Source organism: Oncorhynchus mykiss, chromosome 11, assembly GCF_057628025.1.
Source record: "Oncorhynchus mykiss isolate SJ-2025 chromosome 11, ASM5762802v1, whole genome shotgun sequence".
Lineage (NCBI taxonomy): Eukaryota > Metazoa > Chordata > Actinopteri > Salmoniformes > Salmonidae > Oncorhynchus > Oncorhynchus mykiss.
This window is the reverse complement of record NC_143032.1, coordinates 35,544,438-35,562,179: the sequence shown is the minus strand read 5'-3', so window position 1 is coordinate 35,562,179 and position 17,742 is coordinate 35,544,438.

The following is a 17,742-nucleotide window of genomic DNA, read 5'->3' as shown; positions in this document are numbered from 1 at the left end:
GCAATTGGCAGCTCTTAAAATAAATGATGTTCAGTGACTGCATCAATGGAGGGCAGAATTATATGGTATTAACCCTATTTCACTTCCTCAAATGAAAGCAGAAATAGATAACTCAATTAAAGGTGCATCCTCACGCAAATGTCTCTTTTTGGATTTGTTTGGAATTGTGAAAGGAAAACTGTGTTTAAAAAAAAAAAGCTTTTGAGGTTTGTGCTTTGAAGATGGCAGACTGCAGTGGCATATCTGTGTTCCTCTTCACATGATTACCATTAGAGCTTATAAAAAAAAAATATATATATATATACTCACCTGGTTAAACACAATTGTTGTTACAAAATGTGTCATATTTACCAGCCCTCATTGTCACAGACAAGACAAACCTGGAGGAGGTTTGGAGTGGGAGTAGCAGTCTTGATCTGACAATGTGCTGTCCTCACTGTGTGGGGGTGGGAGGCTAATATAAAAGCACAGGAATTCAAAAGAGGTAGGCCTACAGGATTCACAATTATTTTGGCAATACTTTTGAACAGTTTGAGCTTTGATGTAGACATCTACAGAGTGTTGCATTGCAGGGAAAGTGAAGAGTGGTGTGGGTGGGAGTAAATGTGAAACAGACTATTGTGCAGGAGACCTTGATGCTGCTGCTGAATCATTCAGGCCTTATGCAGATAGTGTAGGAGGAGATAGAGAAACTGAACGGTTTTGGTGAACTTCCTCTCGACTGTTTTTAATATAGGCAGGGGGAACTGTGGTCACTGATTTGCTGATTTTGGTATGGATGGGAGTAATTACGTGTAATTGTAATGATGTGTATTGAAAGGAATTACCCTATTAGTTGTCGCTCCCCCACAGGGAACTGTGGAGGACTTAGAATGCACAGAAATCCCATTAGAGGAGCCTGAACCAAGAACCCTTACACATCAGACAAGTAAGTTAGATATATCCTCATCCTCCTTTTCCATTCATCTTCACTCATTGTCCCACAGTTCTCTCCCTGTTTAATTTGATCCTGTTCTGTTTAGTTCTGTCCATTGTGCTGTGTGTAATTACTGGACTAGGAAGCGTAGAGGATGAGCCGCCACACAAACATGCTTTTTTTGTGTTCCCAGGACAGGGTATTCCTTTCCTGGCTGTGATGGTTATCGTGGGAGACAGCCTCCATAACTTTGCTGATGGCCTAGTGGTGGGGGCGGCCTTCTCCTCATCCGCCGAGACGGGCATGGCGACCACCGTAGCCATCCTCTGCCACGAAATCCTTCATGAAATTGGTGATAGGTCACAAGTCACAGAGCAACGGCTCAAAGGTCAAAGGTAGTTGGTATGGGGTGGCAGCGTTGTTGTTCTTCTCTGGGTCCCTTTGTCAAACCAAACCAGACACGACTTGAGTAATTTGTGTCCCAGTTGCGAAGAACTGAAAACGCTGGTCCCAAATTACCTTAAATAGCATCTTCTTCTTCTTTCTCTATCCCAGGTGACTTTGCTGTGTTGCTCAGCTCAGGTCTCTCTGTGAGGAATGCAGTGATGATGAACTTACTCAGTGCTCTGACGGCCTTCTTCGGCCTCTTCGTCTCCTCAGAACCAGAGATCCAGCAGTGGATCTTTAGGGTTACCACAGGGATCTTCCTATATCTGACACTGGTAGAGATGGTGAGACTGGGCTACTGCTGTTCTTAGTAAAAACACAGTGATAGGTAGGGACTGGAGTTTGACCAGACCGTGTCCCCCCCTGATCAGTCAGCTCACAGTCAAGAAAATTTTCTGGCCCTATTGATAGGTAATAGATTGTTACAATTCACAGGTGACTTGGGATAGAGAGATGTGCCCACTACTCGAACTCCCAAACCCTAATTTCTCTCTCTTCCTCATCTTTCTCTCTTTCGTGTGAAGACCAACAGTCCCTGTCTCATGTTCCTTCTGCAGAACCTTGGCCTATGGTATCTGCCATACAATATGTGTAATTGATGGCAATGTTGACGGTACTTTCTGGTCTTGCTTTTTATCATTATCTTGTTGATTACTATATTATTTACTGCTACTTGTCATAATTGTGTAAGTATTACACTAGATGAAGGCATCGAACTGCCTATTTGAAACGCCACAAGGCATTTTATGCAAGTGATAGCGATATTAAAGTAAGGTGAATAATAGCAGTGACAATCAAATGTAATTTCTGATCCAGTGGTTAGACACGTGTGTTAGAGCTGGATGAATCCACATTTGTTTAAATCAGATGCCTGCATGTGAGCTTCAGGACATGCACACATTTTCTATGTGATGATTTATTTTGTTTGACGTACTGTGTATCATAGGGCACATAGCTAGCTTACAGTATGTCTGGCACACCTACAGTCAGGTCCATAAGTGTCATCTTTGATTTTTTTTTTAAATAAGCAGAAAATACTGTATAATATAAATGATAAAAATACTGAGATATATTGTATTAAAAAATAAAGGAAATTATGTTATTTTATACTAATACAATTGCTCCGAGAAAGGGAGTTTCTTTAACAAGTAATTTAAAGAAAACGTAAAAAAAAAGAAAAACATAAAAATTATTAGCACCCCTGTTTTCAGCACTCGTTTTGTGAGATTGGAGAACACGTTGAGAGGGATCTTAGACCATTCTTCCATACAGAATCTTCCCAGATCCTTGATATCCTTCATCTGCTCTTGTGGACTGCCCTCTTCAATTCAAACCACAAACCACATGTTTTCAATGGGGTTCAAGTCTGGAGTCTGAGACTCTTATGGACTGCCCTCTTCAATTCAAACCACATGTTTTCAATGGGGTTCAAGTCTGGAGTCTGAGACTCTTATGGACTGCCCTCTTCAATTCAAACCGCATGTTTTCAATGGGGTTCAAGTCTGGAGTCTGAGACTCTTATGGACTGCCCTCTTCAATTCAAACCACAGGATTTCAATTGGGTCCGGAGACTGAGATGGCCATTGTAAAATGTTGATTTTTATGTCAATTAGCCATTTCTTTATGGATTTGTATTACTGCTTGGGGTTATTGTCTTGCTGGAAGATCCACTTGCGGCCAAGTATCAGCCTCCTGGCAGAAGCAAACCAGGATTTGGGCTAAAATGTCCTGGTACTTGGTAAAGTTCATGATGCCGTTGGCCTTAACAGGGGCCCCAGGACCAGTGGAAGCAAAATATCCCCATAACATCAAAGATGCACCACCATATTTTAACATAGGTATGGGGTACTTTCTGCATATGCTTCCCCTGGTGTGTGTGGCCAAAGAGCTATATTTTTAGACAAAACCTTTATAACAGGTACATTGTATGTATGTACAGGTAACATGCCAATATAATGGAAACACTTAAGTAAATGAGCGATACAAAGTATATTAAAAGCAGGTGCTTCCACACAAGTGCGGTTCCTGAGTTGATTAAGCAATTAACAACACATCATGCTTAGGGTCATGTATAAAAATGCTGGGCAGGCCATTAGTTTGGCTACCATGGCTATGCCGCCATGGGATGACAATTCTCCCATCCACAGTGCATTAGTGGTCACTGAATGGTTTGATGAGCATTAAAACGATGTAAGCCACATGCCATGGCCATTTCAGTCACCAGATCTCAACTCAATTGAACAATTATGGGAGATTCTGGAGTGGCACCTGAGACAGCATTTTCCAACACCATCAACAAAACACCAAATGATGGAATCCCTCCAATAGAGTTCGAGGCACTCTCACGATGCATTGAATCTGTTCTGGCTTGTGGTGGCCCAAGGCCCTATTAAGATGCTTTATGTTGGTGTTTCCTTTATTTTAGTAGGTTGTGCAATCGGAAAGAATTCAGACCCCTTGACTTTTTCGTCCCCCCCTAATCAATCTACACACAATACCCCATAATGACAAAGCAAAAACTGATTTTTAGAAATGTTTGCTAATTTATAATTTTGTTGTTGTTGGAAATATCACATTTACGTAAGTATTCAGACCCTTTACTCAGCACTTCGTTAAAGCAACTTCGGCAGCGATTACAGAGTCTTCTTGGGTATGACGCTACAAGCTTGGCACACCTGTATTTGGGGAGTTTCTCCCATTCTTCATTGCAGATCCTCTCAAGCTCTGCCAGGTGGGATGGGGAGAGTTGCTGCACAGCTATTTTAAGGTCTCTCCAGAGATGTTAGATCGGGTTCAAGTCCGAGCTCTGGCTGGGCCACTCAAGGACATTCAGAGACTTGTCCCGAAGCCACTCCTGCATTGTCTTGGCTATGTGCTAAGGGTCGTTGTCCTGTTGGAAGGTGAACCTTCGCCCCATTCTGAGGTCCTGAGCAATCTGGAGCAGGTTTTCATCAAGGACCTCTCTGTACTGCTCTGTTCATATTTGGTCTGGGCTGATAAATCCACACTCAACAAGTTGGAGACTCCATAGGGATCCTGGCCACATAGTGCTGTACTGCGCTCCCTCTTTCTAAGGCCAGAGTGGGTCTAGATAAGGAGGTGGAGGAAGAGGTATAAGAGGGACAAAGAAAGAATAATAGAAACCTACTGTATACAAAATAGTCACTTATACTATATTAATGAGACAATTGATGCATGTGTGATCTTGAATCTACTGTATGATGCCACAACTATGATTCAATTTTATACAAGATCAAGTTTATATACAATTCTGATGAGATGGTCTCTGGAATTCTTAGTTCTACATCATCCACTTTTGGATTTATAAATTATTGATATATACCCATTGATTCTTGAAGAATAATGTCTTATAAATGGATCATGAGCTTAGTTAAACCCCATCAGAACCCGAAATAAAAACTTGTTTTACTCCAATGTCTGTAAACACTATTAATGTAAACAAACACTGTATAGATTCACAGCATGGTTAAACTATAATCATGGATGGTCAGTCCTTGCATCCATGTCCTTTCATCCAAGGACATTTCTAAGTGACCCAAAACTTTTTAACGGTAGTGTATGTCTATGAATTTGAGAGTGGTTACATTTCTTAAGGCCCATCCCTCAGCTTTTTACCAAAACACAGGCTGGGTGACGGCTTTGTTGTTGTTTCAATTAAGGATTCTAGCTTTAAAGAGCGACTACTTTAAAAAGCAACAAATCCCTTTGAAAATGGCCTATGTGTCATCGATATGAGTCAGTAACAGATATTCTAGTGCCAAAATTGACTACAAAGTGTAAATAGGATAATTATAGTCATAAAGTTGAACTTGAACTGCTTATCGTTAAACCGTCTTTGGTGTGCTTATCAATGCACAAGCACTTTTTTCCCACTCCTATCAATATTATTTTGATTATTAAGTCATACAAAAGTGTTATATTGAGTGAAGTTTAAAATGCATTATGTCATTACTAAATGTGTAATGTGAAATATTCCCAGCTAGCACAGTGGATCTGGGCCGATTCCGGCTGAGAGTTGGGGCACTCGGCTGTGTCAAACTCGGCTGACGTCATGTGGCTCGAGTCTAGGCCGCCTTCGGCAGTATTACCTATGGCTGGGATGCAGGGGATTGAGCTCAGGCCGATTCCGGTGTGAGTTATCTGGGCCAAATGTATTTCTTGTGGATTGGGACGATTCTGGTGAAAGTTATCTGGCCCAAATTTATTACTATGGGCTCAGGCTGATTGGGGCTACTCTCTGGCAGATGATTACATGGGCTCCTTTATATAATTAACATTTAATTATTTATTTTTCCATATTTTCTCATTGTTTCTGTGATCAAAGAATACAATTAACATTTAAATTAAATTCTGCGTAGTATTTTTAGTATTTTCATACTTTGTGCAATGCAATTGATAAGCATTAAAAACTTTGTGGCTGGAGCCTCCTGAGTGGCACAGCGGTCTAACATGCTGACCAGACTGGACACGTCGCGTGCGCGAGCACCCACACTGCTCGCTTGCGCCAACGAGCGTCTGTGATGCGAAGGGCTAAAATAGAAGTCATTCCTATTTCTGACGCAGATCGCGCTGCAAGTCCTCTCCCATCGGTTTATAGAAGCAGGTACCCACATGCCATCTCCTCAATGGTTATACCCACGTGGGTGATTGAAAGATGAAATGTTTTGCCGGTTGTCGTGGTAATAGTATGAAAGTGTAGATGCCAATCACCATATAAGTTCAAAGATGAAAAAGCCTAGAAGGAGGAGAGATGACTAGAAACGATTCTGTTGGCCGTTTTATGTGTGGATTAATTGTCGGAGTAGAAGACCTAGTGCATTTCAGGTAAAATAACAACTCAACGCTTATATTCCAGGACAAATTATCTAGCAACAGCAAGCTAGATAAATAGGCCAAATTAGCTAGTAAGTGCAAGCTAACTAGCTAAATTGCCATGCATGTTTAATGCCTAGCGACTTGTCCCGAAATTAATGTAATTAATGTAATTGGTTCAGATTTGTTTTGATAATTTAACCTGCGTGTCATGATCACGTTTGGTATAGTGGGACAAAATAAATGTATGCACGATGTCGCACAATGGCACACGTGCGCAGACGGTTTGGGTTCCGGGTAAGACACTGCATCGCAGTGCAAACTGTGCTGCTACAGATGCTGGTTCAAGACCCGTGCCAGCCGTGACCGGGAGACCCATGAGGTGATGCACAATTGGCCCAGCGTCGTCCGAGTTAAGGGAAGGGTTTGGCCGGCCCGGGATGTCCCATTGCACTGTAGCAACTCCTGTGGCGGGCCAAGTGCATGCACACTGACACGGTCACCAGGTGTATGGCGTTTCCTCCGACACAAAACGTTTATTTTTGTGGATGGGTACAATTTGTATGTATAAAATAGTAATATTTAAAATGACTAAATCAGGTAATTTTGTATACATTTATTTAAATTTGCATCGGGCCGCTTCTGGGGGGATTCTGGTAAGATGCTGGCAAAGCTGAATTCCAGGTAGAAGGAAACGGCCCGATGTACTTGGGCCGATTCTGGGCAGTCATTCATTTTGATTCCGGGCCGAATCCGACACCCGATTCCGGGCTGATTCAATCAGTTCTGGCCCCCCGGAAGAGGAGTGCTTCTGGGCCGATTCCTCATTGCTAGCTGGGTTAACATTTAAAAAATGTACACAAAAAAAAACATTTTGATTAACACATTATTTAATCAATCTTTGCAAGAGGGAGGGAATCTGGTCCTCAACTTGCGGCTCAGTAATTTCATTCAGGGTAAGTGGAGTTAGCCGTGAGTTAGCCTGCCACGGAGCAGGTTAGTTCTGAAGGATTCGTTGCCATAGAAATGTACCTGGCTAAAGGGTGAGACACTTTCGTATGACCGGTTATCCCGAGTTCAACTCAACTGACCAAAGTTACCTCGCTATCTCCTCAAACCTGCTTCGTAGGATACCCCTCTGGTTTATGTTGAGTACTCGAAACAGTACAGTAACATCATTTCACAATAGCCTGGTCCACAAGCTGGAGATCATCTGCCGGTAACTTTACAAGTCTGAAAATATGTTTATTCATAACCACAGCATAATCTCAGATCTGCAAATAGAGGGTGCTGAGATGGTTTGGCTTGGGGTTGGTGTCAAAGCTGTGAATATTCTACTCATTCTACAACAATGTCTGTGCACATGCGAGTGTGTCTGTGTGTCTATGTGCGCATGTCTTGTTCTTAAAGATACTCGTTGACATGCTTGTGTGTGTCATGTGTGTGTGTTTAGAAAGGCATCTGCTGCCAGGATAGAGAAATGAAGGGCTTTTTATCTGGGCTGTGAATGTGAGTGCACTTCTGTATCTGCAGCCATCCTCACTCGCTCGGCAAAGAGTCCCCAAAGCAGAGCATAGGTCAGGGGTCAGGAGGACACAGTGAGCATAGACATGAGGGGAAAAGCTAAGACAGACATACAATGGGATATGCAAGCGATGTACTCAGATGTTTTCCTGTTGGATTTTAAACCGGGTTGCTGCTCTGACGCAATACATGTACAGTAAATGTGCCAACTGAACATGCCAACTGCCTTGTAGATGTTGACGTTAGCGTCTTGTGTGTGAGGTAAGAGTCAGGTTTTGATGTGTCAAGAGTTATAGTATTGAATAAAGAGAGAGGCTGGACTGAGGGCTTGTAGGCCTGTTGTAAGGCAGGTCCTCACCAGACATCACCGACAACAACGTCCCCTATGGGCAGAAACCCATACGTAACGTTGTTGTCGGTGAAGTCTGGACCTGACGGGACTGGCAAAAAGTGCTTGATGGTCGGATTCGCGTTCATCGTCGAAGGAATGAGTGTTACACCGAGGCCTGTACTCTGGAGCGGGATCGATTTGAAGGTGGAGCATCCGTCATGGTCTTGTCATTGCAGGCAATCTCAATGCTGTGCATTACAGGGAAGACATCCTCCTCCTTTATGTGGTACCCTTCCTGCAGGCTCATCCTGACATGACCCTCCATCATGACAATGCCACAAGCCAAACTGCTCGTTCTGTGCGTGATTTCCTGCAAGACAGGAATGTCAGTGTTTTGCCATGGCCAGCGAAGAGCCCGGATCTCAATCCCATTGAGCACGTCTGAGACCTGTTGGATCAGAGGGTGTCTGGGAACTTGCAGGTGCCTTGGTGGAAGAGTGGTTTAACATCTCACAGCAAAAACGGGCAAATCTGGTGCAGTCCATGAGGATATGCACTGCAGTACTTAATGCAGCTGATGGATACACCAGATACTGAATGTTACTATTGATTTTGACCCCCCCCCCCCCGTTCCATTGTTCCAATATTCAATTTCTGTTGGTCACATGTCTGTGGAACTTGTTCAGTTTATGTCTCAGTTGTTGAATCATGATATGTCCATACAAGTATTTACACATGTTAAGTTTGCTTGTCTTTTCTTGTTGAATTTAGCTTCTTACCAAAAAGCAATTTCTCATGCAAAGAATTTTGCTCGGATTGTCTGGAAGTTGTCTGAGTGGGGAGGGCAAAACAGAAAATTTGCTCTTATTGACAGAGGTTTGGAACTCGTTCTTATTGGTCAATTAAAGGCCCAGTACAGTCAAAATTAAGTTTGTCCTGTGTTTTATACTGAACGAAAATTTAAACACAACATGCAACAATTTCAAGGATTTGACTGAGTTACAATTCACATGAGGAAATCAGTCAATTTAAATCAATTCATTAAGCCCTAATACAGTGCCTTGCGAAAGTATTCGGCCCCCTTGAACTTTGCGACCTTTTGCCACATTTCAGGCTTCAAACATAAAGATATAAGACTGTATTTTTTTGTGAAGAATCAACAACAAGTGGGACACAATCATGAAGTGGAACGACATTTATTGGATATTTCAAACTTTTTTAACAAAACAAAAACTGAAAACCTGGGCGTGCAAAATTATTCAGCCCCCTTAAGTTAATATTTTGTAGCACCACCTTTTGCTGTGATTACAGCTGTAAGTCGCTTGGGGTATGTCTCTATCAGTTTTGCACATCGAGAGACTGAAATTTTTTCCCATTCCTCCTTGCAAAACAGCTCGAGCTCAGTGAGGTTGGATGGAGAGCATTTGTGAACAACAGTTTTCAGTTCTTTCCACAGATTCTCGATTGGATTCAGGTCTGGACTTTGACTTGGCCATTCTAACACCTGGATATGTTTATTTTTGAACCATTCCATTGTAGATTTTGCTTTATGTTTTGGATCATTGTCTTGTTGGAAGACAAATCTCCGTCCCAGTCTCAGGTCTTTTGCAGACTCCATCAGGTTTTCTTCCAGAATGGTCCTGTATTTGGCTCCATCCATCTTCCCATCAATTTTAACCATCTTCCCTGTCCCTGCTGAAGAAAAGCAGGCCCAAACCATGATGCTGCCACTACCATGTTTGACAGTGGGGATAGTGTGTTGCTTTTACGCCAAACATAACGTTTTGCATTGTTGCCAAAAAGTTCAATTTTGGTTTCATCTGACCAGAGCACCTTCTTCCACATGTTTGGTGTGTCTCCCAGGTGGCAAACTTTAAACAACACTTTTTATGGATATCTTTAAGAAATGGCTTTCTTCTTGCCACTCTTCCATAAAGGCCAGATTTGTGCAATATACGACTGATTGTTGTCCTATGGACAGAGTCTCCCACCTCAGCTGTAGATCTCTGCAGTTCATCCAGAGTGATCATGGGCCTCTTGACTGCATCTCTGATCAGTCTTCTCCTTGTATGAGCTGAAAGTTTAGAGGGACGGCCAGGTCTTGGTAGATTTGCAGTGGTCTGATACTCCTTCCATTTCAATATTATCGCTTGCACAGTGCTCCTTGGGATGTTTAAAGCTTGGGAAATCTTTTTGTATCCAAATCCGGCTTTAAACTTCTTCACAACAGTATCTCGGACCTGCCTGGTGTGTTCCTTGTTCTTCATGATGCTCTCTGCGCTTTTAACGGACCTCTGAGACTATCACAGTGCAGGTGCATTTATACGGAGACTTGATTACACACAGGTGGATTGTATTTATCATCATTAGTCATTTAGGTCAACACTGGATCATTCAGAGATCCTCACTGAACTTCTGGAGAGAGTTTGCTGCACTGAAAGTAAAGGGGCTGAATAATTTTGCACGCCCAATTTTTCAGTTTTTGATTTGTTAAAAAAGTTTGAAATATCCAATAAATGTCGTTCCACTTCATGATTGTGTCCCACTTGTTGTTGATTCTTCACAAAAAAATACAGTTTTATATATTTATGTTTGAAGCCTGAAATGTGGCAAAAAGTCGCAAAGTTCAAAGGGGCCGAATACTTTCGCAAGGCACTGTATATGGATTTCACAACTGGGCAGGGGCGCAGCAATATGTGGACCTGGGAGGGTGTAGGCCCACCCATTTGGAAGCCAGGCCCACCGACTGGAGAGCCAGGCCCAGCCAATCAGAATCAGTTTTTCCCCACAAAAGGGCTTTATTACAGACATAAGTACTCAGTTTCATCAGCTGTCCAGTTGGCTGTTCTCAGACAATCTGGAAGGTGAAGAAGCTGGATATGGAGGTCCTGGGCTAGCGTGGTTACCGGTTGTGAGGCCGGATGGATGTACTGCCAGATTCTATAAAACAACATTCCATTGCCTGGCAACATCTCTGGTGGGCATTCCTGCAGTCAGGATGCAAATTGCACACTCCCTGAAAACTTGAGTTATCTGTGGCATGGTGTTGTGTGACAAAACTTCACATTTTAGAGTGGCCTTTAATGATCACCAGCACAAGGTGCACCTGTGTAATGGTCATGCTGTTCAATCATCTTCTTGATATGCCACACCTGTCAGGTGGATGGATTATCTTGGCAAAGGAAAGATGATGTAAACAAATTTGCGCCCCAAAGAATATAGAAATAAGCGTTTTGTGTGTATGGAACATTTCTGGGATCTTTTATTTCAGCTCATTAAACATGGGACCAACCATTTTTTTCATGTAACCTTTCTTTAACTAGGCAAGTCAATGACGGCCTACCAAAAGGCAAAAAGCTGGGATTAAAAATCTAAATAAATAAAATACAAATATAGGACAAAACACACATCACGACAAGATAGACAACTCAACTCTACATAAAGAGAGACCTAAGACAACAACATAGCATGGTAGCAACACATGACAACACAGCATGGTAGCAACACAACATGACAACAACTTGGTAGCAACACAACATGACAGCAGCACAACATGGCAGCAGCACAAAACAGGGCACAAACATTGTTGGGCACAGACAACAGCACAAAGGGCAAGAAGGTAGAGATAACAATACATCACGCAAATCAGCCACAACTGATTATTTGTGAGGATAATATAGAGGAGAGTAGCCTTTTCTGTGTGTTTGGGAGTCATACCTTGTGGAATTGGTAATAATTTGAGAAAGATTTAGGGAGTCCCATTGCTTTAGGACTTGGTCAGGTGGTTTAAGCATGTCCCAGTTTAGGCCACCTAGCATGGCAAATTCAGACTTAGTGTAAGGGGCCATGAGAGAGTTTAGGGCAGGTAGGATACAGGCCGGTGTTGATGGAGGACAAGAAGACCCAGCAACAGTCAACGAAGAGCTATTTGAAAGTTTAATGCTTAAAACCAGCAAATCAAATTGTTTTGGTAAAGATTGCCACTCCCTCACCTTTGGAAGATCTGTCTTGCTGAAAAGGGTTATAACAATAAAGGTTAACATCAGTTTTCAGAACACTCTTTCTTAACCACGTCTTAGTAATGACCAACACATCTGTATTGGAGCTGTTTGATCCATTTTAGGTAATACGTTTTCTAGTGTTAATGTGCAGAAAACCCAGGCTTTTACGAGAGCAGAAATCAGTGAAACAGATATCAGAGTACAAGTTAGAATTGGGGCTAGCAACTGTAGATGGGCCAGGGTGTACATGCACATTTCCAGTAATCATGAACAGTAAAACAATCAAGGCACGGCAGAGGACAGGGGGAGCTCTGCAGTGTTGTATATTTTTGTTCAGTATATAATTCCTCTTTTATATTGTTTTTTCAGTGTCCATGTATCTCATTGGCATCGGCTAATTCAATCTTTACTTCATAGAGAAGAACAGTTACTTAGGGACAATAGAGTCTACATTGTATTGTGGGGGAATGAGTATTGTCTAAATTTATGATAAGCCGAACTTGAGCATCACTATATGTAGCCTAGTGTGCTTATCAGTTTTTTCCACATCTGCCTCTCCTCAGGGCACTGGGCTCTGTTTCAACTGGAAATGTCTGCTGCAGCTTGCTTAGGGATTCATCAGCGCTTGTGAACTCCATTCTCTGTGTTCCCTTCCATACCCACAATACTGCCGGGAATCGGAGTTGAGACTTGATTCCTTTTTCCTCCAGTGACTGTCTGATCGGAATTAATTGCTGGTGTTTTTTCCTCAGTCTGGCAGACAGGTCCTGAACAAATCGAATGACTGGTCCTGGCACTGGCCCTTGATCACCTTTCCCCCCTGTGCCCTCAGAATGTTGACTTTGCTCTGAGAGTTCCACAGTTTAAAGATTACCATGCAAGGGCATCGCTCCAGATCCTCTGGCGACACATCTATTCCAAGCTCCTCCGATATCAGCTTGATCACGTGGCTGGAAAGGTCCCCTTTTTCCTCGTCCTCCGGTCAGGACAACATTCTCATATTATCTTGTCTCTCCCTATTTTCTAGCTGATCCAGTTCATCTTGTTAAGTTTGCACCTGTTTTCCAGAAGGACAATTCTGTTGTCTTGTTCACCCACGCACCTGCCCTGTATATGGCTATCTGACATGATAGACTCTACTTTCCTTTTGGGCAAATCTACTGTTTTTTTTATATTTGTATTCATAAAAAAATATATATATATTATACCCCTTTGTCTCCCCAATTTTGTGGTATCCTATTGATAGTTACAGTCTTGTCCCATCACTACAACTCCCGTACGGATTCGGGAGAGGAGAAGGTCATGAGCCGTGCGTCCTCCAAAATACAACCCAGCCAAGCCACACTGCTTCTTGACACAATGCCCTCTTAACACGGAAGCCAACAGCAATAATGTGTCGGAGGAAACACCGTACACCTGGCGACCGTGTCAGCGTGCACTGCGACCAGCCCGCTACAGGAGTCACTATTGAGCGATGAGACAAAAACATCCCTGCTGGCCAAACCCTCCCCTAACCTGGCCAATTGTGCGCCGCCCCAAGGGTCTCCCGGTTGCGGGAGATTGTAGCATTTTGTTTGTTGTGGTGAGCATTGAGAATTTTAGCTATGTATTCCTGGATGTCCTTTGGCTGTTTGTTGCTCTCATTTACATCTGGAAGTTTTCTTTGTCTTTTCCTCTTAGGGAAGCCATGGAGTGTTGGGTTCTAGTCTCAGCATTGCTTTACTCACAGATTGGTTTGCTGTTGTGTATAACCGACCGCTCACTCTCTCCTGGTTACTTGTGGATATAATGATCTATCGATTTTTAAAGACTTCATTTAAACTATGTTGTCTGGCTGGTACATACTATCAGTTTTGACAGTACAAAACAGAGCTACTATCTCCCTATGTTTCCCATCGGTATGCGCTTGCGCCTGTCATGTGTAGCTTTCTCATGTTGCTTTTAGATGTTTTAGATGTATCACATTAACTTCAAATAAGATCACATGAGAGCATTTGAAATTCATATGTTTTTCTGTAAGGGTTAAACGTTTTTATGGATGGATATTTACCCATGTTCATTTGATCTGTTTCGAAGCCGTTGTTTATATACACTATATGACCAAAAGTATTTAGACACCTGCTTGTCGAGCATCTCATTCCAAAATCATGGGCATTAGTATAGGGTTGGTCCCCCCATTGCTGCTATAACAGCCTCCACTCTCCTACGAAGGCTTTCCACTACATGTTGGAACATTGCTGCGGGGACTTGCTTCCATTCAGCCACAAGAACATTAGTGTGGTTGTGCACTGATGTTGGACAATTAGTCCTGGCTCGCTGTCAGCGTTCCAATTCATCCCAAAGGTGTTCGATGGAGTTGAGGTCTTGGCTCTGTGCAGGCCAGTCAAGTTCGTCCACACCGATCTCGACAAACCATTTCTGTATGGACCTCGCGTTGTGCAAGGGGAGATTGCCATGCTGAAACGGGAAAGGGCCTTCCCCAAACTGTTGCCACTAATTACGAATAACAGAATTGTCTAGAATGTATGTATGCTGTCGCGTTAAGATTTCCTTCAGTACGGCACATTCTACTGCCGATGTTTTTCTATAGAGATTGCATTGCCGTGTGCTCTGTTTTATACACCTTTCAGCAGCTGGGTTGGCAGAACTACAGATTTTTACCTCCGGGATTCAATCTTGCAACCTTACAGTTAACGAGTCCAACGCTCTAACCACCTGCCTCTCATTGCACTCCACGAGGAGCCTGCCTGTTACGCGAATGCAGTAAGAAGCCAAGGTAAGTTGCTAGCTAGCATTAAACTTATCTTATAAAAAACAATCAATCATAATCACTAGTTAACTACACATGGTTGATGACATTACTAGTTTATCTAGCATGTCCTGCGTTGCATATAATCAATGCAACGCAGGGGGATGATTTAACAAAAGCGCATTTGCGTAAAAAGCACAATCGTTGCAGGACTGTACCCAATCATAAACACCTATGCCTTTCTTAAAATCAATACACAGAAGTATATATTTTTAAACCTGCATATTTAGCTAAAAGAAATCCAGGTTAGCAGGCAATATTAGCCAGGTGAAATTGTGTCACTTCTCTTGCGTTCATTGCACGCAGAGTCAGGGTATATGCAACAGTTTGGGCAGCCTGGCTCATTGCGAACTAATTAGCCAGAATTTTACATAATTATGACTTAACATTGAAGGTTGTGCAATGTAACAGGAATATTTAGACTTATGGATGCCACCCGTTAGAAAAAATACCGAACAGTTCCGTATTTCACTGAAATAATAAATGTTTTGTTTTCGAAATGATAGTTTCCGTATTCGAACATATTAATGACCAAAGGCTCGTATTTCTGTGTGTTATTATGTTATAATTAAGTCTATGATTTGATAGAGCAGTCTGACTGAGCGGTGGTAGGCAGCAGCAGGCGTTCATTCAAACAACACTTTTGTGCGTTTTGCCAGCAGCTCTTCGCAATGCTTCAAGCATTGTGCTGTTTATGACTTCAAGCCTATCAACTCTCAAGATTAGGCTGGTGTAACCAATGTGAAATGGCTAGCTAGTTAGCGGGGTGCGCGCTATAGCGTTTCAAACGTCACTCGCTCTGAGACTTGGAGTGGCTATTCCCCTTGCTCTGCAAGGGATGCGGCTTTTGTGGAGTGATGGGTAACGCTGCTTCGAGGGTGACTGTTGTCAATGTGTTCCTGGTTCGAGCCCAGGAGCGGCGAGGAGAGGGATGGAAGCTATACTGTTACACTGGCAATACTAAAGTGCCTATAAGAACATCCAATAGTCAAAGGTTAATGACATACAAATGGTAAAGAGAGAAATGGTTCTATAATTCCTATTATAACTACAACCTAAAACTTCTTTGTCATGTACTGTCATGTTGTCTTGTCTCTGTCCTTTCCCTTCACCCTGTCTCCCTCTGCTGGTCGTGTTAGGTTACCTTTTCTCCCCCGCTTTCCCCCAGCTGTCCCTTGTCTCCTCTAACTACCCATTCACCCCGTTCCCCACCTGTTCCCTTTTTTCCCTCTGATTAGGTCCCTATATCTCTCTCTGTTTCTGCTCCTGTCCTTGTCGGATTCTTGTTTGTTTGTGTCATTCATGCCTGAACCAGACTGTCGTCATGTTTGCTGTAACCTTGTCCTGTCCTGTCGGAATCTGCCGGTCCATCTGAGCCTACCTATGTTTGGTAATTAAAGAAGCTCTGTTTAAGTTGATTCGCTTTTGGGTCCTCATTCACGCACCGTAACAGAAGAATCCGACCAAGAATGGACCCAGCGACTTCGGATCCTCTCCACTCAGCCGTCGAGATCCAGGGAGCGATGCTAGGCAGACACAAGCAGGAATTGTCTGCTGCTCGACATGCCGTTGAGACCCTGGCCACCCAAGTCTCCAACCTCACAGAACAGGTTCACCATCTCCGCCTCGATCCACCGGCCACTTCCAGGGCTTTCGAATCTCCGGAGCCCAGAATCAATAACCCGCCGTGTTACTCTGGGGAGCCCACTGAATGCCGCTCGTTCCTCACCCAGTGTGATATTGTGTTTTCTCTCCAGCCCAACACTTACTCCAGGAGCACTGCTCGTGTCGCCTACGTCATATCTCTCCTTATTGGACGGGCTCGTGAGTGGGGCACGGCAATCTGGGAGGCAAGGGCTGAGTGTACTAACCAGTATCAAGACTTTAAGGAGGAGATGATACGGGTTTTTGATCGATCTGTTTTTGGGGAGGAGGCTTCCAGGGCCCTGTCTTCCCTATGTCAAGGCAATCGATCCATAACAGACTACTCTATTGAGTTTCGCACTCTTGCTGTCTCCAGTGGCTGGAACGAGCCGGCCTTGCTCGCTCGTCTTCTGGAGGGTTTCCGCGCAGAGGTAAAGGATGAGATTCTCTCCCGGGAGGTTCCTTCCAGCGTGGATTCCTTGATTGAACTCGCTATTCGCATTGAGCGACGGGTTGATCTTCGTCACCGAGCTCGTGGAAAGGAGCTCGCGCTCTCCGTCGCCTCCCTCTCCGCATCACTACCATCTTCCTCTGCCGGCTCGGGTGCTGAGCCCATGCAGCTGGGAGGTATCCGCATCTCGACTGAGGAGAGGGAACGGAGAATCACCAACCGCCTCTGTCTCTATTGCGGTTCCGCTGGTCATTTTGTCACTTCATGTCCAGTAAAAGGCCAGAGATCGTCAGTAAGCGGAGGGCTACTGGTGAGCGCTACTACTCCTGTCTCTCCTTCAAGATCCTGCACTACCTTGTCGGTCCATCTACGCTGGACCGGTTCGTCAGCTTCCTGCAGTGCCTTAATAGACTCTGGGGCGGAGGGCTGTTTTATGGACGAGACCTGGGCTCGGGAACATGACATTCCTCTCAGACAGTTAAAGGAGCCCACGGCCTTGTTCGCCCTGGATGGTAGTCCTCTCCCCAGGATTCAGCGTGAGACGCTACCTTTAACCCTCACTGTTTCTGGTAATCATAGTGAAACCATTTCTTTTTTAATTTTTCGTTCACCTTTTACACCTGTTGTTTTGGGCCATCCCTGGCTAGTTTGTCATAATCCTTCCATTAATTGGTCTAGTAATTCTATCCTCTCCTGGAACGTCTCTTGTCATGTGAAATGTTTAATGTCTGCTATCCCTCCTGTTTCCTCTGTCTCTTCTTCACAGGAGGAGCCTGGTGATTTGAC